At 43.4% G+C, this 25099-nt stretch overlaps 1 non-coding gene across 1 annotated transcript; it reads right to left on the bottom strand.

Moving 5' to 3' along the window:
• Positions 1-1558: 1558 nt before the first annotated feature.
• Positions 1559-1745, bottom strand: LOC119459861 (U2 spliceosomal RNA). The gene has a single exon (XR_005193844.1). It is a non-coding gene; the product is annotated as a U2 spliceosomal RNA (small nuclear RNA).
• Positions 1746-25099: the final 23354 nt, after the last annotated feature.

Genomic DNA, 25099 nt, shown 5'->3' with positions numbered 1-25099 from the left:
AAACCATTTACGCTGGTGTTTGTCGCAACATGTTCTCATGTCTTTTGTGGAGTAGCCGATAGATACGTTTGGTGTTCTTTTCAATCAAAGCAAACCATATTTTTGTGAGCAGAATGTTTTGTCGGCCGCGTATGAAATTGTCGGCCAGCTTATTCAATTGCAAGGTGACGCGGTAATGCAAAAGTGTTGCGTATGTCTTGTTTTCGCCTCGGCACCGATTAAACAAAATGCTTCTTCTAAATTTGGATGCTGCATTGAAGGAAAAGCTCGAAAATTACCTTTGGGCAAAATATTCATAATTGTCGCTGATTATCGCAATCTGATATAAAATTGAAGGTATTTAGGACATCTTTCCAATTTCGAAAAGCTCTATTACACACCGTATCTTCCTGTTCATGGATTATCAGTTAAAAGTGCAAAGTGATTTTTGCGCACCAATTTCTTGAGTAGCTCGCACTAGTTTCTTAGGATATACAATCGCAATTAGTTTAAAAATAAAACTGCGTTCAATTACTAACAACGCTAAAACGTTTTTTATTGCACACGCCTAAGATGATTCGGTTTCATTTGTTATGATGCCTGAGAGTCATCATGGTTCATTTTTATATTTCACTTTATTTTCTTCGCACGTTTACATGTTTGTTGCGTGCATCGCTTTCTTATACCTTTGCAGTGTTATCGACGAACTCTTTTTAAAACTTTTTCCTACTGTGTATTCGCTCTATTTTAACACGCATTACCTTTTTTGATCGCGAACATTTATTGTTCCGATTCCATGGCACACGTTGAGGTAGCGGTCACTCCTCGGGCAACTGGCAGGCAGCGACAACACTTTAAAGCTTTAGGATTTAATGTACATCAACCATTGTAGACACGTGCTACTCCCATAATGATGCAACAACATTGGGACAGACAGAGAAACAAAAGAGAGAGAAAGAAGAGGGGAGAGAAGCGAACGCGGAATTCTGAGCGTACAATGTTGCTTGGCTACAAATAGGGAAACGGAAACTTGTAAATCAAACTGAAATTGTGGCGGTTTCGAAAGAGGGTTTCAGCATAGATAGTATCTTTGATTTGATGTATCTCCCTTACGTAATGGTCCTATGACGCTTTGACGTATTTTAACCGTAGCTGTATTCAGCCTATTTGTGACACACTTGCTGCTTTTCGGATGTGTAAGGAACCACCAATCCTAATACAATGGTTCATTGTGAAAAGTATCAAAAGGTTTATTGACGCAAAGCCTAACACCTTGGCATAAACGTATACTCTAAGCATTAGTCACACAACAAAACGCTGGGCTTGGCGTACCTTCTGATCGCATAATTCTGATCTAATAAAATACAGCATAGTCGAAATGTGTCCGAGCATTGCTGTTAGCAATATGTGAATGACCGTGGCCACCGATAAAAATGGGGCGAATATCTTGAGCGGTTGTCGAATAAGCAAGCTGAAGTCTTGCTTCATACCGCTCGTGAGAATGATTATGAAAAAAAAGAACGTTATTACAACGAAGCTGTATATGGCTAGTCTCCGGCGGATCAATGTCCGTAGACCAAGAAGGTTGGTCAATACCGAAGATAATAGAATACCAGCAGACTGACCAGCGCTGGAGGTGAAGCAGGCTTCAAGCACTCCGCCAACTTGCAAAAATAAGTTTAATATCTTGGGTCCAAATAAAACCCGTATCAGATATTAAGCTGCTAAGAACAAATACTACACTTTGACCCGCGTCGGCCATGTATATACGTTCGCACCATACAGGTGTACGCCATCCCGCGTATGCAAACTAGTGCCGACCAATCTGATTGTCCTCTGTCTCCTGACGTCACGCTATACGTAGGCTCCTTTCTTCATTTCTGCTCTGACTGTGAAATTGGTAGGCCACGTGTTGTACGGTCTGAAGAAGAACAGCGTGCCTACCAAGAAGTACGGTGTGAACAGAAACGGGAATGGGCACGACGGCGCCGGAACGAGACCATCTTAATGAGCGGGCCGCGGGACGCAAGCGCAAGCGTGCTGCCCGCCAGGACCGCGAGGCGTAAAGAAATACCAACCGTCCATGTGGCCCCGATCTCGCAAACTTGGAACTTGCATCGGAGCAACAGTCAGTCACAACCTACACAGCTACACTGCTCACCCACCTTCACAGAGTGTAATGGCACAGAATTTTTGAAAAATGCCGGCGATCTAGCGTATGTCGATTTCAGATGGTGGCTTCCTTAGTCCAGAATGCCATGGGCCACTGATTTCCGCCTTGCTTGGTCCACGAGTCTTCGCTAGTCTTTCCGGTAAGTGCTGGTCAGCAGGTTCTCCCACTGCTGTTCAGATGGGGATCTATTCGCTGCCACCTCCATGCCACCGTTGCACTGCTTCCTCCCTACTAAGCCCGTGGTGAGCCGGTGGGTATTTCCATCTTTCTAATCTGTAGTGTTCTAGAATGTCTCTGTATTGTTTTGGGATGGCCGTTAAAGTACGATATCCTCTCGGGGATACCCGGTTGATATGAACTCGGGCTGCTGCATCAGCCGCTATGTTACCCGCCAAGGAATCGTGTCCAGGAGTCCATATGATATCTATGTCTGGTGGGTTGTGCAGCTTGAGTAGTATATTCAGTGCTACATTGGAGATATGGCCTTTCTGAAAATTTCTGCAGTGCTGCTTCCTAGTCAATAAAAAGTGTAACTTGTCCTTGGCAGGTTGTTATGGCGAGCGCAATCAGCTGCCTCTTCTGCAGAATCGGCGTCGCTCAGTATGAATGTTGCTGCACTAAGGTATTTTCCTGATCGGTCTGCGACGCTGACCGCGGGCGCCGCCTTGCTCGAGTATTGAGCGGCCTCGAGGTATCCTGTTGCGGCACCTTTCTTGTACGTCTTCTTGAGTGCTTTGATTCTTCCCTCTTGTCTTCCCTTGAGATACACCGCGCACATGTTGACAGGTATAGTAGCAACACTAATAAATTCTTTTATGTTGGAGAGGTACGCGTTTGTGCCCCTTTCATCGCTCGACCCGTTCTCTGCCTCCGAGTCACCAGGAAACGAACTTTCTCTTATTCTGATATGTCTGGGAAAGCATGACAGAAATGACGTCTTTTTTGAAGTACAGATAATGTTTTGCAACGCTGTCAAAATTGTTGGACCCTATTCGTCTGGTGGTTGTTGTGGGAGGCTAAGGTGCAATTTCCAAACAAAGCCCCATGTGACTCATTGTATCGCTCGGAAGCGCCGAAAAGTACAGATTATAGTTGTTACAATAAATTGTGGGGTTTCATGTGCCGTAACCCCGATCTGATTACGAGACATGCCGTAGTAGGGTACCCCAGAATAATATGGACCACCTGAGGTTCTGCAACGTGCAGCTAAACCTAAGTGCACCGGCATTTTCGCATTTCGGCCCTATCGAAATGCGGCTGCCGTGGCTCGGATTTGATTAGGTGTTCATGTATGTTTTTACGCTTTCAGGGAGAAAGAAACGTTTTAACAAGTACATCTGTCCAGGAAAAATGTTTGTATAATACGCTGAAAATGTGTCATTGTAGGGGTTATTTAGGGGCACAGAAACTAAGAACACAAGAGCTAAGGCATTGCTTGCGTCTGGCTACTGCTGCTATTTTTTTGTATTTTGTTTCAGTCAGTCAAATTCTGATGTACGGATAAATTCCTTATAAGCATAGAATACGCATGTTGCATGACGTACGCTGGAAAGCCAATCAATCAATGTTGCTGATGCGCAAACAACATTTGACAGGCTGGAGAAGGTGTTCTTCACATGCAGTCGACTTAATAATAATGGCCCAGTGAATTCATTAGGCGTCAAAAGGTGGTCATGGTGCATCGGCATTTTAAAATATCGTTTCAGTAGTGAATGTTCTCCTTAGAATGTTCTCCTTGGACTCCTTGAACATTGGAGGTTCTCTTTTGGACATCATTGAGGGAATGCTGCGGTTTTTGGGGGACAATCTATAATGCACTTAGGTTATTCACATACACTGAATTAATTTAAGAAAGTGGACGTTCTGCTTGCTTGAGAGGCGTTCGACAAAGCGTGTAAATATTGTGCGTGTTTACGTTCTACGCTTTTACAAAGCTCCATGTTCAACTTAGAAAAAGGTATGCTGACGAGTTTACAATCTGTACAAAAATGAATAAAGGGGCCTATTGCGTTTAATGCCCTGGTAAAACGTACCTTGTTAGGGAATTGTGAGTCAATAGTGACATTATCAGAAGGGATAGCTTTAAGCAAAGAAAATGTAGTTCTACGTGGCAATAAAAGTTATGCGTTGCCGTCGACCAAAAATGGGTTGACTAGCGCTTTGGGAGCTCTAAATGATACGAAAGCCAACCTGAGTATCATTTAGGCATCAACTATAGTAATTCGCATCGTCAGCAGAATGCAAAGAAAATATAGTTCGTTTGATCATTCAAGCATACCATATGCAGAAGACAAAAGATGCCTGCATGAGCGATCCGTAAATCACAGTAAAGGAAAACAAAACATCCTTTCTGTACAAATGGAAACGTCTTCATAGTACCTGAACGTGGAAGTGGTGTTTCGGATGTAACAGTTGTATTTACGTTTGTATTAAGCTTGCTGGTTACCTTTGTTCGGTGATATTTGTAGATATGCAATATGCTACGACTTCCGTAAATATTTTGTTGTACGTTCAGCGCCGGTACGTTTCTATTCTACCTCCGCCTAAGTAAAATGTTCCGCCGATTTTTTTTCACCAACTCATCCAAGTGCCTGCTCTCATTATTATAAATTAAAAGGTCGAACTTCCTTCAAAGGAAAGTGATCCTGTTTCAGTGATCTTCCCTTTTTTAATGTTGACATCTGCCAACAGTTGACGACGTATCATTAACAATATTCTTAGATTTTCACAGGGGCTTCCGACTGCCTTGTTAACTTGCGGGGGGTAGCCAGTTCAGTTGAGGTGGTTCTGTTTAGTCTAGCGACTATGGTATGCACAATGAGTGAATCACTTGTCACGTGAATTACTCACAAACTCTCGAAGTATACTGATTCCTAGAAGCGCAAACTGTTTCTCGTCAAAAATCCATTATGATGGTAGGCCTTTTCGTACTATCAATATCACAGTTGCACATGGCGAATGTCGCTTGCTCTTAGTCCGCAACAAGGCTGTTGGCTGGGGATGACTATTTCTCCCTATAAGACTAGAAAGTTGTTACTGATTTTCTTCTAAATATTTAGGCTGTCGTCGATAAACATTTACTGTACCTTATTTGCTTTGGGAATTGTCTGAACACGTTCTCATGTCTGTTGTGGAGGAGTAAAGAGATACATTTTGTTTTCTATTCTCTCAGCGCAAAACTAGTTTTTCACGGAGCGCAATATTAGGTCTGCCGCGCATGCAAATGTCACATAGCTTGTTCATTTGGAAGATGAAGCAGTAATACGAAAGTGTGGCGTGTGTATTGTTTCCCCCTTCACACCGATTAAGCAAAAAGCTCCAAAATTACCCTTCTGGTAAAATAATCAAAATTGTCGGGGACCACCGCAATCTGCTATAAAATTTACGGTATTTAGGACTTCTTTCCCATTTCCAGAAGCTCCGTTACCCGTCGTATCTTCCTTCCATAGATTATCAGTTAAAAGATCAAACCGATTTTTTGCGCAATAATTTCTTGAAACACTCGCACTTCGTTCTTACGATATATTATCGCAATTTATTCAAAAATAAAACTGCGCCAGCTAATAATCACAATCTAATACTAACAAAGCTAAAACGTTCTTTATTGCAGACTCCTAAGATGCTTTGCTTACATTCATTATGATGCCTGGTGGCTCATTTTCATGTTTCACTTCGGTTATTAGCACATTTGCATGTTACTCGCGCGCAATGCTTTGTTACAGGTACGCAGCACCATCGATGTACTCTTGTTAAAACGTTTTTCGACTGTATGTTCGTTCCATTTTAACACGCGCTAACTTTTTTGTCTTGCGCATTTATTGTTCCGAATCCATGGCGCGAGTTGGTGCAGCAGCCACAACTCGGCCAGATGACAGACAGCGACAACACTATAAAAACCTTGGGATTTAATGCACCTCAACCATCGTAAAAACGCAGTGCTGCAAAAATTATGCAACAACGAAAAAAAAAGACGGGAAAGCAGCGAACGCGGAATTCTTAGCGTAAAAGGTTGCTTGGCTACAAGAGCGAAACCGAAACTAGTAATGGAACCCGAAATTTCGGCGGTTTCGCCCATGGCTCCAACGCACTCCCCGCCTAGTATCACAAAATACCACTTTGCAGGCTAAGGAACAGTACAGTCCTCGTGCGCTAATAGAAGGACAGCCTCGGTCATTGCCCAGCAGAATGTGTTCACCACACCACCGCTCGCCGTCCTCACTTCCACCTTGCGCACTTTCTTATCGGCATTGATAAACGTTTTCAGTACCCGTGCCATAGACCGGTCAATGCAGTTGACGTTCTTGGCCTTGAGGAGCACTAGGTATCACATTTGCGATGGCATCGTACGAACTGAAACATGCGGCGACTCTGCAGCGTGGTGAAGAAGTCACGCCGCCAACGGCTCCAGAAAGAGTCGGCGAGCTATTGGACTTGACGCCACTGACGCCTATGCAAATCCTTACAGTCAAAGAGACCCGGTGCCAGTGTGTTTGCATCCTTATTTTGGAGCTGGAGCATTGCAGTTAGTCAGAATGCCCTAGCACTCGACGTCTGTGGAGACACGGACAGGATGTCTTGCGTCTGCAGTCACTTTTGAGTATTAATCTTTTTTCGCCGAATCATTGTCATTTTTGCTCAGTCATGTTCATGACTTCTACCATCATCGTTTAGTGTTTCCTTCACTTAGTACCCACGTCCGAATCCGTTTCAGTGGTTTTTGAGTGTTAATCTTTTTCGCTGAGTCATTGGCATGACCTACATGACACGCATGTCATGACATTTATGTCGTGGTCTATCACTTATATTCATCATACACTCCTGTCATACGGTGCCAATTTCGGCACCTACCAAGTTAACGAAAGGATAATCAGAGCATCAAGACGTAGGCTGCCGTTTCATAACCTACATAACACGCATCTGATGATGTTCATGTTATGACATATCATTTGTTTGTCCTATACTCTTGTCATATGCCAATTTTGGTACATACCAAGTTAACGAAACAACCATGAGAGCACAAAGACGTAGGCGGCTAGATAGATAAATGAATACTGTCAAAGTAGCAAATGTTCGCAAAGAAATGCTTCGCATTTAATACTGCCGCTACAGACAGCGGTGATAGGTTCGCTGGAGGGTTCCGATAGATTTAAAGCAGACACGGATGAAGCTCGCAGTCATTTTTTTTTACGCTTTACTGGATATGCACATAGAAATGCATATATATGGTAGTCATGCCTTCTTTGTCACATCGCAATAGCTATTCTGTCCTCGTTATGCCGTCGTTATGATTACATTGTCGTCATGCAATAGCCGTCATGCCGCAATCGTATTCCAGTGACGTCCTTGCAGAGTTGTCAAAAAGTCATCTTTCTGACGTCGTGGTCATTCCATTGTCGTCATTCCTTCGTCGTTGTGCGTAGAGTGTACATACTCGAGTGCCACAAGTTTACGTTGATCGAGTATTTTCCCAGTGAAGATGTGCCTAACTGTGTTGTGTTGTCCCTCCTTGCGAACCTTCGCTATGAAGGAAGGGCAGTCTTCACAAACACCAGCGAAAGCTTCACCGAAACCACTTCCGACAGCGCCTGGGTTCAGCAGATTGCTACTATATGCGGTGTTTGTTAGCACTATGTCCAATACCAACCACATGTCTATCACTCTAGCCAGCAGTCCGTAGGAATGGCAATAGTACTGCGACAACAGCGTGATGACGAGATTACTTTCAGTATACCCCACGCATTCGTCAAGAGCCACCTAGATTGGCACTCCATCCGGTGTTTCTTTTCAGTACGTCAAGTAGCAAATCAATAGTCCAGAACTCTAGCCTGGACGTCATAGAGATGACAATCGTACGAAGACGATAGTGTGATGACACATTAGCTTAAAAAGGACGACACATTACGCCAGAGCAATTAGGAGCAGCAGCAACAAATGCTGAGACAAGAGGCAAGTAAGTGTTTGCTTCCAATGTGGACAGGAAAAGCGACATAGTTTGGAGAATGTACAGAAGTGAACAGAATCAAACAAGCGCATGCATTGATTGAGGAGCGTTGAGCTGCAAAGAATTGAAGAAAATTTCGGTGACATAAAATTTGAAATTTTGGCTTCAAAGCACACTTTATTATCCTACCACCTTCAAGACATGTAGCAGGTAGAGTCTAACGAATATCTTGGAGTAATTTATGACGCCTCTCTACACTCATACCCACACAAGGATGATGCGACTTGACAAGGTGACTGCAATTGATTTTTCGCGCAGGTTGAGCAATCGTCGAATAGGATCGAGCAGCAGTAGCATAGCCAGGGGATGGCACACCGGGCACCTACCCCCCCCCCCTTCACACCCGAAATTATTAGGCTAGTATGTGGCCTGCCCAGTCACCCTCCCCCTCCTTCCCTAGACAAGCGCATGCTCCCCCCCCCCCCTGCAGAAAATCATTTGTGGCACCGCGACAGTTGAAATGAAATAGTGTTAATGATATATCTTAGGTGTGTTCGAACTGCATTTGGTTGCGTACTCTTCCCTGGAGCTCCAGCTTACAAGTACTGCTCCGCAATTCTCTTTGAAAGAGCAGAATTGCAATTTTGGCTAGGGCCTTCAAGTTTTGTTGCAAATGCTGTTATTTTTCTAGAATCCGCAGTTTCTTCTCTTACGTGCAGATTTTACACTTTGACCCTATACACGTTCCTAGAATTTATGCGTCACCGTTACGACGTTCTGAAGTTGTCTTTATGACACTGCCTACGTTGTGTTTTTGGCGTCAACTCACCATGATTACATAGACCGTAAAACTTTAGATAGACCGTAAAATAAAACAAAAAATATTCAGTCCCTTGGGTGTCCTCATCTGTAAAGTACTTCGACTCCTGACAGCTCTTGTACAATGTCTATTTATTCAGACATTTTTGCTAAAAATGAAAAAAATTATTTCCGCATCGTATTGAAGACAGTCGTTTACAACATCATCTACAGACTTTTAAAACAAAGGTCGTACTTATGACAGATGCTTTGCAATGGGAAGGAAAGTCAGGAATCATTATGTTTGGCCGCATTCTAGATCGAGCATTTTCACTTCGACTACAAGATTATATAGCGGTCTTAGCCCACGGATAATCTCAACCGTTATGGCCACCGAGAACTTACTTCTTTTCGTCGATCTCGCGTAATAGGGACATTTCGTTCTTTAGTACTTGTAAATTGAGACGCGTGCGTTTAGCTTGGCCATCTTGTGATAAAGAACTACTTATGAATGAAGCTGTAGAGTGTCTAGCTAACGCATCTACAAACGACCCGATTCACCCACATTGTCCTTTGCCGGCGCGTGCCAATGCACATAGAATTTTGCCAAGCACAAGAACTTGAAATATCCTTCACGAGGCTGCGCTGCCGTATACCTACGTAAAACATCTATCTACGTAGGTATGATCTGATTCCCTGACCATTATGCTCACTCACTGGCGAAGCGGAGATAATATGTCACGTCTTGTTGCCTTGCAGCACTTTTCTGAAATAGGAAAGATATTACTGCACACTGCACTTCACAGAAATGGCCAATAGTAATGCCGGTGATTCTGTATTTTGGAGACTCTATTATTTGATTCAGCCTCAGAAATGCTTCCTTTACAGTCCAAAATTATCTGAGTGAAGATACTCGATGACCATGGTAGAGTGGTCGCTTTACTCCTCATAACAGTTTTTTTTTCTTCTTTTCATTTAATTATTTTGTTTGCATTGCGTTACTGTATAGTTTACTTTTTGTATTTGGCTAAATATATGTCCTACGTCTTCCACGAACTTTCTCTACAGTTACGTTAGACGGATCCGCCAGTGTTATTGTGGAAGTACGTCCGACATTTCTTATTGGTTTTTCATGTACTGCTTTATTATATGTCGGGCGTAGGTACGCTTAACAGCAAAATGTTTCCTTCGCGTGTTGTGTGTTGTGGTGAAGCGCGTGCCTGTTTCGGCGCAGGCCGCGAAGATCGACGTGCTGATCATCTCTGCAACAACTGCCACACTTGATTCCGTAGCGTTGATGAGGGCTTTTACCGCAAGACTCCCCAAGCGTAGGGCAGCGAACCGGGCACGTCCTTGGTTAACCTCCCTACCTTTCCCTTCTCGTTTCTCTATCTTCTCTTTACCGCAAGAAAAAAAAAAGAAACGCATTCCATCTGGTGCCCTTCAACGCGATACTATAACAGCATGTACTTATCGCAGGTAGAGCAGTGCTGCAATTACACTACTATATCGATCCCCTAAAAGATTGGTGGAACTCCGTTCAAGGGGCGACATTTCAAAATCACGGGAACTGTTGAAGTCCAAACTGCACTAAACAAATTAACGGAACCGTTAACTAACGAAAGCATGTAGAGAAGTGCAGCTTTTCTCCATTCAGATAGTTTTACTGAACGCTCCTAAAGGCGCCTCCAGTTTTCGTTGATGAATAGGCGCGAGTGACCTTTGTCGGGCCGTTTGCATTGCCACTCAATAGGTTCTACCTGAATGCTTCTTCGTGAGATTGTTTTAAGCACACTGCTAAGCTGACTACTAATGAAAATATAAAAATTCGTAGCGCGAGTTACGGCGTCGTATAAGACCTTGTGGCTCTGCGTGCTTTAAATGCATTTTCGGCTGTGTCAGCAGCCTATACACACTTCTACTCTGATGCTGCTTCGTCTAGTTGAAGTTACCAATGCTGTATAAATCAGGTTCTGCGAAAACGCATTTGAGAATACACGTACAGCAGCTGACATCGATAGTAATCAGCCCCAACACAGCCGAGAGCTTGCTTTTGTACCAAAGAGCACAGTGGCAGTTTGTATACAATACGCTATAAACGAAACGTTAGAGTAAAACGTGTGTAATGCGCACAAGAAACTGTTTTGAGAAATATCAAAATCAACAAAAACCATGTGGCAGAACGCTTGCCAGTTTGCAGTCAATATGTGATATTACAAGTACAGAAACTAACGCCATTCAGCCGTTTTCTTGACGTTTAGTTAAAATATCCGAATGCGACGCTGGGGAGCTAGGTTCGATAATAATTTACTTTTTTATTCTTCCCTTTTTCGTCTTCGGTAGTTTGCCTGACGTGGTGCGATGCTTTTGACCTTTTAGATCCGACAAGGCAAGATGACCGGAAACAGTGCGTCATCAATGCTTCCGGCCAGTCACACGCATCAGACCGTCGGGTTACGTGTTTATGTTTCTTGCGCTGTTCTGACAATCGCTACACATGGTACGTAAAAAAAAAAAACTGCGAAATAAACGCATTGCAGAAACAGCGCAATACACGAACTTTTGTGCATGACCAGATGGGGCATTAGGTGTGGCTGTCGAGCAGCCGTGAGAACGCATTGCTCGCTGTAATTTGGCACTCTGAAATCTAAGTAGCAAAAATGTTTTCGCCTCATCAGAGACACAGGCTAAAAAAACACTACAAAAAGAAAAAAAAATAGTAGCAACGGGGAATAGAACCTAGGACTGCAGCATGGCACGCAGGGACATGTGGTGTCACCAATGCCACATCATGTCCCTACGTCACCAATGAACCTTTGCGAAGGGTTACTGCCCTTCCTTCCTTCCTTCTCTCTCTATATATCTCTCGCGAAGCACTATTACTGCCTCGAAATTGTTAGAGGTATTGCCGCATAACTTTTCCTGGTTTTGACATCTCTATGACCGAGTCTTGTGCACTTTACTTACATTCTGTCCTTATAGCTTCTCCTATAACGTATTTAACGCATAGAGCGGCTCATAAATGCCTTTTTTTTTAACAAGCGAGCCCACCGCCACACTTGTACTGACTGGCGTCCAAATATTCTACGGCACGTACTCGTCCCTCTTGTTTGTGCAGGTTGCTAGCTTGCACATGTGATGACAGTGAGGGACGCATATACGATGACGTATTTTAACCACTGTATTCTTGAGCTAGGCCGACGCTTTGCGAAATCAGATTGCAGCAGAGCGTTATGCTTTAACATCGGCCATTTCGCCGTATCTTTAAAGCCACAACCTGGATAGTTCGCGCGCACATTCGACGTAGCTAAAAACACTTCGTTGCGTTTTTCCTCGCACAAACATTATAATTTTGAAGTTTCAACTTGGAAGTGCTTGAATAATTTCACCACCCGATTCATGGCCAATGCCCCACTGTGAGTATGCGCCCTAAGCACTCAGGTCAAGAACTACTAATTACAAGGCAACAATTATGCGATATGATGTGTCGCGGCATTGCTTCGCTGCTAAGGATCATAATAACACCAACTATCATTGTGTGTTGAGTTCTGTTGAAATATTTGTGCTCTACAAGGCTACTATATGACGGGTGTCTATTGAAGAATTTGATAGACATGTTTTTTGTGCGTCTTTATTTGCACAAAGAAAGCAAGCTACTATCCCACGCAAAAGGAAATCATTGCCACATCATTCCTTTTGTAGCGTTAGCTACACTGGCCTAGCCAAGCCCGTTTCGCGTGGCACATCAAGAGCCGTGCTGCGCATGCGCAAGGGTCAGTGATGTCACACGGCATGCGCACCGGAGCCACCGGAGCCGGCACCTCTCGCGCACTCCGCCGCCGCCGCGCGCGGATCACCGGCGCCGGTCTGCGCATTCCAGAGGAGTGACGTCGTAGCCGTGGTAGACGCACTGGCGCCGGCGCGCGCTCGCTGTGTAGTCGCCGTCTGACACTGCGCTGGAGCCGCTGCGCTTCTGACTGGCGTTTGCCAGTGTGGTATAGCCATGGAGAAGGAGAGCGCAAATGCTGCTCAACAGCGCAAAAGAACGGAGAAGCTTGACTCATAAGAATAATCTTATCTTAAGAATAATCTTAAGAATAAGCTAAGAATAATCAGCTGAACGTTTGCTAACGCTACGTATATCCTGGCATAGCCGAGCTAAGCCACTGCAACTTTTTTTTTTATCCGATTCTTGCAGTCAGACTAATAGGGATACCGTGTTGTTTTTCCTTCTGCGCATTCCTTAAATCTCTCTTCACACTGCTTCGCAGCCGTCTCAGGGTCATTGTCTTCCCCGAGCAGATGGCTTTGCACCTCAACTGAAAGAAGTAATAAACGTTCAAGCTCACGCAAAATAAGCATTTCTCTTAACTCTATAACATAAATGTCAAAAGAAGCAGCACACAAGCTGGAACTAGTAAACTCAGTTTCACAATATTTAACAAGCATCACAAGGTTGTAAACCATAGTAAAGTTTTTTTTTAAGTACGTTAAAAAATCGCCTATTGTGGGCTGCTATTGCGGGTAACTTGCAAATCAGCCGGTCCGCCACCCTTGTACATTTTCCGCGGCTTTCGTTTAATTACATTATTAGGTTCGCCCCTTTTGGAGTGTGCTTATAATGCTTTTTTAGAAGCTCATCTGCTTGCAAGTGACTTTCACTAGTTGTATTAATAGGTGATGGATCGGATGCCTGAGCAAGTCGTTGCAGCGAGCTGCTTTAATTAATGACAGCATCGAAAATAATGCGAGCGGCAATACCAGCGCCTTTTGTGCGCTCTCTTTTTTAAATCGGAAAGATAAAAGGCAAAATTACTCTTAATATATCAACAATTGCTAAAGCTTTAAATTCGCGGAAATATTTTTATCCTCCCGCTACTCTCTCCTGCAACACCTTGGTTCAAGCAAAGGCGGCAAAATCTGTCAATAAAAGCCAGTAACAATACTGCACTTAATTATCCTTTGGATTGTTACAGCTATTCGGGCTCATAGTGGCTCCTGGGTTTAAGGGCTAGTACAGAAAATTGCACCCTCACAGAGGTAAATCCTATTTGCTATGAAAGTGTTGCCGGAAGCATATCACCCCGTATACCTCCCCCCCCCCACACGCACACACGCACACACACACACACACCACACACACACACAGGCACACACACGCGCACACGCTGACACACACATGTACACGTACATAAATACCAACATATATGATACGCCATCACCACCCTTGCTGCCATCTGTGAGTAAAACGACGCCCGACAGACGGAGGTACAGTTTTTTTTTTCTCTATTTTTTTTTGCAGGAAGCGCAAACGCGCGGCTATGACGAGACCGAGCCAAGACAGAGCGGTGAATTCGCCGCAGCAGCTGCTTTTGATCAAGTGGAGTGAACCATTGGGGCATCTGGCGACATCACACGGAAGTGTAGTTCTCTGCTACTTGGAGTTTGTGCGAGTTTCGCCAGCCAGCAAAACCAGCGCAGCACTACGCGGAAATGAAACTACTGACGTCGAGCAAAAACGAAACCTTTCGACCGGCCACGTCGTTGTCAACGGTGTAAAATCAATGAGTTCTTTCTTCTAAAAATGAAACAGAACTGGTCAAGCATCGCATCATCCGAGAAGCTTCAATACAACACTAAACATTGTTACCCCATTCATTCCTTGGCCCTTTGGGGTAAACTGTGAACGTATATATTCCTTGTTTTCAAGTAGGAGACTTTTATTTCCCGATATGTTCGTTAGCTTTATTGCCGGTGGGCGTCATTTGTTAAACAAGTTACTAACTTGTAACAGTCGCTAAGTTCCGTCTTATCGCTAATTCTAAAGCGAGGCGCTCGACAATGATGGTCATGATACCCATACGATATAAGCGAAGTTTTACTGCTCAGAATATAGCTCTCAAATTAGAGTGATAAAGCAGTCAGGTGCTTTTTTATTAAATACTGCATATTTTGTACGTAAAAGCTGAAATTTTTATTATATTATATGAAAAAAAAATAAAAGACCAATTCTAAGAAATATTATAGCGAATAGCTTTCTTTGGTTCTCATGCCCGTCCTAGTGGTCGGTGCGTTATGGTGGATTGTTAGTGGTCGGGACTTTCTCCGCCGAAAGATGCGAGGTGCCTTCGCCGCTGAATGCCAACAGTAAATATGCCAGTATTAGCCGCGAGAACGAACAAAAGTGGCGCTGCGAACGCCGCTCGCATGATGTCATGGCATGGATTTCCGCCTGTCGTCTGCTACAGTTCGAGCTGCGTCCGGGCGCCTTCTGCAACGTTTCCGTTTGTTCGCTCTCGTTTCCTATACTGGTACACTTATGACAGTCCTCTCAAATATATTGTGACGATGTCTTCTTTCGACAAAATTAATTGAAAGAGCTTATTTTCTCGACAACACTGTATTTCTCAAAGGCAACGTTACGGTGCCGGCCAACGGAGCTCAGTCCAGAGCGGTGTGGGTTCTTGATGCGGAGTTGTAAACTCTGCAGTGGTAGCTCAAGTGGATAATAAAAGCATAAACGCGAAAACATATGATAGAACAGTCTAGTTAGGTTGCCGTGGTGCAACGATCATAACACAACGCTGGCTATATATAACTTCTACAATATTTACATTGGTTTTAATCCGCTAAATATTGTTGGCTCACGACGAGCTATTCATTGGAAAAATATTGAATTTTCGCATTTATTCACAGAAACCTTTGGCACTAGCACGAGGACTAAACAACACGTCAATATAGATTCTGCCAGTACCGTTTGCTTTGTTGAACTGCTTCTCAAAATTAAGGTGCTCTTTACCAGTTAACTTTAAGCGGCGGTAACATTAAGTAAAGCTAATTGAAGCGTTAAGCTGTTTGCCGCACTCAAGAAGGCATGGATCAATATTTTTTCTCTTCTCAGTGCTACGTGCTCTACTCAGTTCAACAATTTAGGGCTGCTTGTGGCTTAAGGAACCGTTCGACCGATGTGCTTGGCGAAACTGACACAACTGCTCGGCGCAAGCTTTTGGGCGAAATATTGAATATTGAATATATCTTTATTTCCAACAGATTGGGGGAGGCAGGGAAGAAAGGCTACGAGGGCAGCTTGAATAAAAACACCCTGCCCCCTATGATCACAAGGCATCGGCAGCACGGAGCGGCCACGTGTTCGTGACACTGCAAAAATACACAATTTTGCAAGAATTCTGCGATGGTGAAACGGTACACAACGTTTCACGCATCCCAGAGGAATATATATATATATATATATATATATATATATATATATATATATATATATATATCATGTAAATGTAAACAAGAAGCTGTACACTCAACTAATCTGCACTCCTGAAATAGCTGACTGTATAAACCTGCATGTTAGTCCTGCTGATTAAGTCGAGAACATTCTGATGCGGTAAGGGCACATTTATCAATTCCAGATTTGTTGTACGCATTTAAAAGCCTTGGTAAGTTGTTTTTTAGCATTTGTGAGCTGTAATTTGTTCTAAAACAGTGCACTGTCCAGGGTTCTGTGTTTCTTGTGAAACGTGAGGGGACGCATTCTTCAAAACATGATAATTTAACAAGGCATAGGTCGTTTTTCCTGTTCATGTGATAAAACTTCTGCAAAAGTTGAAGCCTATAAGTTTCATGCGTTGTGATAATTTTAAACTTGTCAAATAAATGCTCGGTGTGTGTATCGTACGGAACATTTGCGAGGACGCGTACTATACTTTTCTGTAATAAAAATAATTGGTTTAAATTCGTATTAGTTGTAGTGCCCAATACGCGGTGACAATAATTGAAATGAGAAGCGAATAAAGCGTGATATAATAGTATTTTAACTGATGTAGGAAGAAGGTATCGGTTTCAGCTTATTATACCTCTTATCTGATTGAGTTTTTGCGTTACAATGTTGACATGGTCATTTCATAGCAGCGATGAAGAAAAATGCACGCTTAGGATTTTGATGCTTTGTACAACTTCAATCTGAGCATTATTATACGCTATGTCATGTAGTAAAGGGGAGGTGCTTCCTTTAGGACGAAAAATTATCGCTTTAGTTTTGGTTGAATTGACACATTAACAGTTTTGCTTTGACCATGTACCAAGTTTCAGGAGCACTTCATTTCATATTGTAATAAGCTCGGTGTAAGAACGTGATGTTATAAATATGCTGGTGTTGTCTGCGTAAATTATAAGTTTTATATTGAAATAAATATTTACAATATTGATAACATATATAGATTGCCTTTTAGAACATAAAGCTTCATTCTTTTGTGGTATGGGACACAGAAAATATCAGGATTCACCGAAGAATGTCAAAAGTCAAGTGAATTAATTCATATGAGGCTTGCCTATATAGTGTCTACTTTATGAGGCGGGTATAGGAGGGGGTCTTTTATGGGCTGACGCAGCGAATAGTCTCAGTTCGTATAATTAAACACCATTGTGGTTTGAGACATCGTCATGCAGACGGTAGTTGCGTGACGTATATTCATTTAGGAGTATGAGACAGACATTTAAATTTGTATTAAGGAAACTAAATCACAATCTTCGGCATGATACTGTGAATACTCCATTCACTCTTTTGAACATATCTTTCTGCAGGGGCATATTTAATTGGCAGCCAAAAAATGTACACATTTCAACTGGGTAAGCTTGTTTCAACTATTAATATAGAGATAATTCGTGATAAGTACAGTAATGTGTCATATATAAACTTCTCGTAAAATGGAACATATTGTTGCTGGCACCAGCAGCCATTGTGACTGTTTAATTGTCTAATCATCATCATCATCATCAGCCTTTATTTATGTCCACTGCAGGACGAAGGCCTCACCCTGCGACCTCCAATTACCCCTGTCTTCCGCTAGCTGATTACAACTTGTGCCAGCAAATTTCCTAACTTTATTTTCGTTTGCCATACGATAACATGAAACATATTATAGTAGGACTGACTTGTATTGACAAGCAGCAATTAGTCATAGTTAAACCGCATTAAGTACTTATGTGGTTTGAGCAAATATATTAAGCTGCTTAATGAACAAACAAAGAATACACAATTGTTATTGTTGCCTCAGATTGTAGCGTCTACTTATTTGCAGCATGCGCCAGCAGCGCCTTTGAACAAATGACACGAACGTCAAGGCCAGCCTGGTGACTGTGCTTGCCAAGGGAAAGTAGTCCGTAAATATGTAAATAGTCTCCTTAGATCTAAAGTAAAAAGACACCCCACAAGAACACATAATACAAGAGTTCCGAGCTATTCAAGAAAAATACAAAATTACACAGAATTTTACGCTGATGGTCATAATAATACACAATGGCACTCTTCCGCCATTAAACTTGAATTAAAAATCTTTCGAACATAGCCAAATATATGCATTTTAATATACAATATATTATTTCATGCAATAAAAACAGTTATTTAATATTGGTGCACTAAGTTTTCTTTTTCGCTTTGCATGATTCAGCACTAATTGGAAATGGGTCAAATGTTTCTGTTTAGACAATATATGAGAGTGTAGCTGGTTGTGAGCATTATTAATCAATTAACATTATAGCCTAAGTGCAGATGAGAAGTCACCGGTGAACATGAATAATATGTTTCCAAAATCTTTTTTTCCGCCATGTGTAAACCAAAATTTAAACTAACTTCTATGCAGTAGATAGCAGATAGCTAGAAGATTTAATTCAATCGGATGCATTGGATGTAACTGTAATATTTCTTAAATGTGCATGTGCACAAATGCTCATGTAGCCTTACATAAAGATACACGGCGACATGCATTTTGCATTTTTCGACTGCTTCAATCCCCATGCATGCTTTTCTATGTATGTTCCCTTATGATTACTGGATGCAATACATTTCATATACATTTCTAATGGACTGCTTATTACCAAATGCCAGCAGCGAATGTTTATATATAAGCAGAATAAAGATGTCTGCCGAAATATCGTTGGCAAAATGTGGTATATATAGCTAGTATATATAGACCTTCTTAGACACTCTCTCTCCAAGCTTTTGATTTTTTTTCGACTACCGCGGACAGCAACGGCACAACCGGCAGAAATCTATCTTCATCATGCGTGACTTCGTTCGATTGCCTAGGAGGCTTGGACGTTTTAGCGAATATTTTGTGCTTACACGCTCACCGCCGGTAGGACCGGGACTCTTACTTTAGTTAATATTTTCTCATGTTGGTGATGTGAGCGCTTTTCCATCGCGGCTCCCAATACTCCTGAAAAGAAAGGAAGGCAAGATTGCTTCACACCGGACGGTGAAGTTCCGTCTCAACTGGATGTCTTCAACTGGGTGTTTGGTGACGCAGCAGCTCGGTTACGTGAGAGAGAGAGAATTAACTTTAATAAAGGCCCTGAAGCGGCCTGGGCACCCCTTACGGGGGCCGGGCCGGTGGCTCCGCCCATGTGGGCAGTTACGTGAGTGTGGCAAGTGACAGTACATCGTGGGAGACACCGAAATGACCCAATCCCATATGGTTGTGCTAGGAATAAACTTGTCCCCAAAAATTGTGGCCACTGGGCTGCGACAAGTGTGATGTTACCATTGTTTCGAAGACTTGCGCTACATATGCGTGTCTGGCTTCACAAAGGTTGCCACAACTATCCGTCGGGCCTAAAAGAGCAAGCTACAATGAAACACTCGAATTTAGGGCTAGCTAACGCGCATACTTTCGTTTCCACCATCTGCAGTTCGTGCAACAACGACGTAATTTTGGCACGTACACTTAGCCCAGATTCCTTGGTACCCGCCATGGTTGCTCAGTGGCTATAGTGTTGGGCTGCTCAGCACGAGGTCGCGAGATCGAATCCCGGCCACGGCGGTCGCATTTCGATGGGGGCGAAATGCGAAAGCACGCATGTACATAGATTTAGGTGCACGTTAAAGAACCCCAGATGGTCCAAATTTTCGGAGTCCCCCACTACGGCATGCCTCATAATCAGATCGTGGTTTTGGCACGTAACACCCCATAATTTAATTAATTAATTTAAATTCCTTGGTGACCAGATTCCTAGCAACAAGGCATGGTACTCTCGAGTACTTGCACATAACGGAAGGTTCTACTAAATGCTCCCTGTCACGTTTCATTCCGTGAGCACTGTACGTGATGTAAGCAAGGTAACGCCTTCCACAACAGCCTACACCCAATGCAATTCTGTAAAAAATCTGCTGAGTGCATTTTGTGATGACAAATCACCATGCGCCACAAAGAAGAAAGCTCCTGCCTACTTCGGCTATCAGTTGTGGCCTCTGGACAATCGGCCGCAACAGCCTGTTTCTTCGCTTACCCGCGTCCCCTCGAGCAGCGCAGATAGACATAACTATGTTCATAAGACCTCCCTGCTACCCCCTACCCTAGGAATTTCTTGCGTCGTCTGCTGAGACGGCTGTTAAGGCTTTGCTAATCCACTTACGCTTGCTATTGGCGCAAGTATACTGAAGTTCACACCTGGGCTACCATTACAAACACACCTTATGTCGAACGAGCCTTTTGTTGAGTTGAGTACAGCGCTCGTTATACAAGCGGTGGGCACCTATACACAACACGCATGTCATGACATTCATGTAATTACTTATCATTTATATTTGGAATACACTCTTGTCATACTATGCCAATTTTGGTACATACCAAGTTAACGGAAGAACCATTAGAGCACCAAGACGTAGGCGGCTAGATAGATAGATAGATAGATAGATAGATAGATAGATAGATAGATAGATAGATAGATAGATAGATAGATAGATAGATAGATAGATAGATAGATAGATAGATAGATAGATAGATAGATAGATAGATAGATAGATAGATAGATAGAAACTGTCAAAGTGGCACATGTTCGCCAAGAAATCCTTCACATTAAAAACAAAACAAATGAAGGGGCACTTGCCCGTATTTGGGGTCATCTCCCGGCGATTCACCCATTGCATTATATTCAGGCAATTCTTCTGGTGCATTCGCGTCATTTTCATAACTATTTTCGTCGCTAATGTTTAGTTTAAACTTTTTTGTTTGTAGTTGGCAGTGTAAATTATTGAAAGCATTCGTAACACATGTTACCAAAATTACCGCGAGGTTATTCCAGTCTGGTGTTCCGCAGGTCGCCCCATTTATTAGGATGTCAATATATGTCGGGCATAGGTACGTTAAACGGCTAAACAAATATTGTCCCTCCCGTCAGCATTTATTTTGTGTGTTGTGGCACAGCGTGTGCTTGTTTCGGCGCAGCCCACGCAGATCAGCGTGGTCATAATGTCATTAACAAAGGCCACACTTCGTTGCGTGCCGTTAGATGAGCGCTGTCACCGCAAGAAAAAAAAAGCGCTACAGTCGGTGCCCCTCGACGTGATGCTATCGATGCTATCGTGTTTATCTGAAATAGAGCCATGCTGCAATAGCACTTCAATGCCGATCCATTAAGTGTTTCTCGAAAATCCGTTCGAGGGGCGATATTCCACAATCACGAAGTGGTGGAAGTCGAAACTGCAATCCAACAAATTAACGGAACCATTAACTAACAAACGCAGAGAAGCACCGCTTTTCTCCATTCAAATAGCTCCGCTGACCACTCCCAAAGGCTCCCTCAGTTTTCGTTCGGGAGTAGGCGCCAGTCACCTTTATCGTTGCGTTTAACTTTTCGCTAAAATCATTTTACCTGGATGCTTCTTCGGCAGATTGCTTTAATCGCACTGCTAAGCTGACCCTCTAATGTAAACTTAAAAAGCTGCCAGATCCCACAAGGTAAATACACCTGGTAGCGAAGCTTCCATAGAAGCCCATACGTTCAAAACATGGCGGTTCATCGGTGGTTTATGGGGATTAAAGCCATCTTTGTGAGGAGGGAACACTTCCGGCGGAAGAAAAAATAATGTGACGCCATATCCGTTAAAAGCAGAAGTGACGTCATTTGTTTATCAAAGGCGCGAAACTTGTTTTCGGGGTCCTGGCGTTACAGCTGTATATTCAAATGCCTCGCCATTCGACGTGATGGGCGTTTGGAGCTTTCAGCGTGGAAACCGATGCAGGAAAAGTTCAGCCATACGGGTGTCGAAACCGCACCTTTGGGCAGAGCATACTTAGTTTGGAGGACGACGAACGCTTTGGGCGTAGAGTGCTCGTCCTTTCGTCGGACGCAAAGCCCGTCGGCCAGCGCTGTTCCACGAAAACAACTAAAGTCTCGAGGGTCGCAATCACTACTTTTGACTCAACAGGTTAAGAAACAATGAAACTACACGCGTCAACAAATTCAGACAAACGTCGACAAGCAAAGTAACACAACATGTGAGGGGGCGTATTGTAACAGGTGAACTTTACGAGTGCCCCTTTCTGCCCAATTCAAGAGCTATATTGCATTGCAAGTGATAGCGGCATCAACGCCCGCTGCTATGGGTGGGCGCTCTTACGGTGAGCGCTGAAAAAACGTATTTATTGATAATGATCAAGTAAAATAGAGCTGTTCTTTTCTCGTGCGTGTATAAAATTTATTAGGAATGTTACTTTCGTTGAATGAACCTAACTGCGTATTGCTTTAATGAAAAAATCACAACATATCCACGAAGTGAATGATCATGAGTGGGCGAAGCACCAGCGGATCATACGGGTAAACCACAGCTACGGACGAGAAAGAAAGACAGCGCGCGTCGGGAATGAGAGAAAGAGAACGCGCGTCGGGAACGAACGCCCTTGTGCACCGCAGCGCACCTAGCTACGGTCGAGAGAGAAAACGCCGGAAGCGTTCTCCGGAAGCCCGAAGCTGGCTTCCGGAACCGGAAGCGGAAGTGGAAACGGAAGCGGAACCGGAAGTGGAACCGGAAGCGGAACCTGAAGTGGAAACGGAAGCGGATGTCGGCTTCCGGCTATACTAAACATACACATATATATGTATATATGCGCATACATAAATGCATAGCGGTCTCCATGCTAACCAGAGCAACGGACTTCTAGTGAACACTTTATAAAACTACATGCGGCGTCTCTTTCACGTACGGACACACAACGCCATCTATTGAACAATTCATAAACTATAGGTGTCTACATACTACTACTACTACTACTACAGAGGAGGGAACGACCCACACCCTAAGGAGCTTCGCCCCTAAAAAAGCTTTTTTTTCGTTTGCAATGTTTGTTCCCTCCAAACATAGTCGCGCTTCAATCACTGCTCCCATAACAACCTTTGCTGATGTCGGTGACAATTCGTTCTAAACCGCTTTTCGCCCGAAGCTTCGCGATCATTTGGATCGACCTTGGATCCCACGCCCTGTGGGAATCGATGTCATGCGAAGCAGTTCACGTGATTAAAGCAATCTGCCGAAGAAGCATCCAGGTAGAATCCTTTGATCGAAAAGGCTATCATCATTTCTGAGTCATGCTTAGGACTATGACTTCTACCATCATTATTTAGTGTTTCCTTCACTTAGTGCGTCCGTCCGAACCCATCCCAGTGGTTTTTGAGTGTTCAACTTCTTTCGCTGAATTATTGGCATTTTTCAGAGTCCTGCCCTACCAAGTTAACCAAACGACCATGAGAGCACCAAGACGTAGGCAACTGTTTCATTTACTTACATAACCACATGTTGTAATATTCATGTCATGACCTATAATTTATGTCCGAACCCATTTCCGTGGTTTTTGAGTGTAATCTTTTTCTTCCGAGTCATTGTCATTTTTGCTCAGTCATGGTCATGACTATGACTTCTACCATCATCCTTCAGTGTTTACTTTACCTAGTACCAACGTCAAAACCAATTTCAGTGGCTTTTGTGTGTTAATCGTTTTCTGCTGAATCATTGACGTTTTTGCTGAGTCATGCTCATGACTATGACTTCTATCATCATTAGGGGCCGGATCTTTATTCATTAAAAAAGCGTGTTTTAGGCGCCAAAAAATGGCAGGCAAAACAACGTTTTAGGCCTCCAACGTCGTAAATATAGGCACAATAAATGTTTACATAAATGCAAATTATTTCAAACAAAACCGCGCGCGGCCTATATCTACGATAGGAAACCAAGAAATGTTATTGTCTATGATGGCACCAAGGCGCCAACAGTTGAACATAGCCGTGCAATTGTCCCATGAAACTGCCGAACTAATGACGATCAATTGGCTTCATTCAATAAGCACACTGCTCATATTTATGTTCAATGGCCACTACACTCAAGCGTCGCATATAGTGAAACAGGCACGAAAAAGAATACTTCAAAGCTTGGAATACTGATTTAAAGAACCGATACTTTATGTCTGCCAGACGCAATGAAATTAAGACACAACAAAAACAGGAAAATAACAGAGAGACTGCGATTTATTAAGAAATTAGCATGTTCTTACATGAGGACTGTTAGATACAACTCTCCGCAATTTCCTCATATACAATGACATTATCCGAATTGTACAGGCCAGACGTCCCAACACTGCCAAATACACTTCCGCCCATTTGAAGTGCAAATGTTTGAAGAAATCTGGCAAACAGAGCAAAGCAAGCTCGGCTAAAATTCATACATAACCTGTTGCACAACCGCTTTAACATAAATTCTTCAAAATATATTACTTTCTCTACATCCCGTATTTCGCGCCATAAGCATAATAAAATGTTACTGGAGTATCCTTGTAAAACGGACACATTTAGACACTGTTTTTTACCTACTGCTTTTAGGGAGTGGAACCACCACGACTCAGCCATAGATGATATAGAATCACCATCAATTTTATTGCGCTAGCAATTATATGGACACTTCAAGCAGACTTTCTGGCGTCGGCATCGCCGTCGCCATGAGGTTCCGTATAAAGTCCAAGGGTGATAAATCGTCGCCGCGCGCCCTATGTGCGAGTGAAAGCGCGCGGGGGACGCTGAGAGCGAACGCACGGCGGAGAGCAAACGCGACTTCCGTCACGCGAAAGCCTGTGGGGGTGTGAGAGGGAGGGAGGGGGGGGGGCGACGCTGTGCTGCGGCACCAAATGCGTATCTTGCAACCGGGGCCAAGCGGAACTGGTAACACAATCTCCCACGCGAAAGGAGGAAAGCGGGAAATTAGCGTGGGAGGGAGGGTGGGGCGGCTTCTACTCTGCCAACAAATGCGTTCTTGTACTTTGCGCCGGTGCGGGCTGTTGCGCGCACCGTATCTTGAAAGCGATCTCCACACCGCTCTGACCATAGCCTCCTCTATAACTTTTGTGCCTGCGCGGTTGGTCCCTAAACGCCGT

Source organism: Dermacentor silvarum, chromosome 7, assembly GCF_013339745.2.
Source record: "Dermacentor silvarum isolate Dsil-2018 chromosome 7, BIME_Dsil_1.4, whole genome shotgun sequence".
Classification (NCBI taxonomy): Eukaryota; Metazoa; Arthropoda; class Arachnida; order Ixodida; family Ixodidae; genus Dermacentor; species Dermacentor silvarum.
The sequence above is the reverse complement of the archived record's forward strand: the minus strand, read 5'-3'. Positions and strand labels throughout refer to the sequence as shown.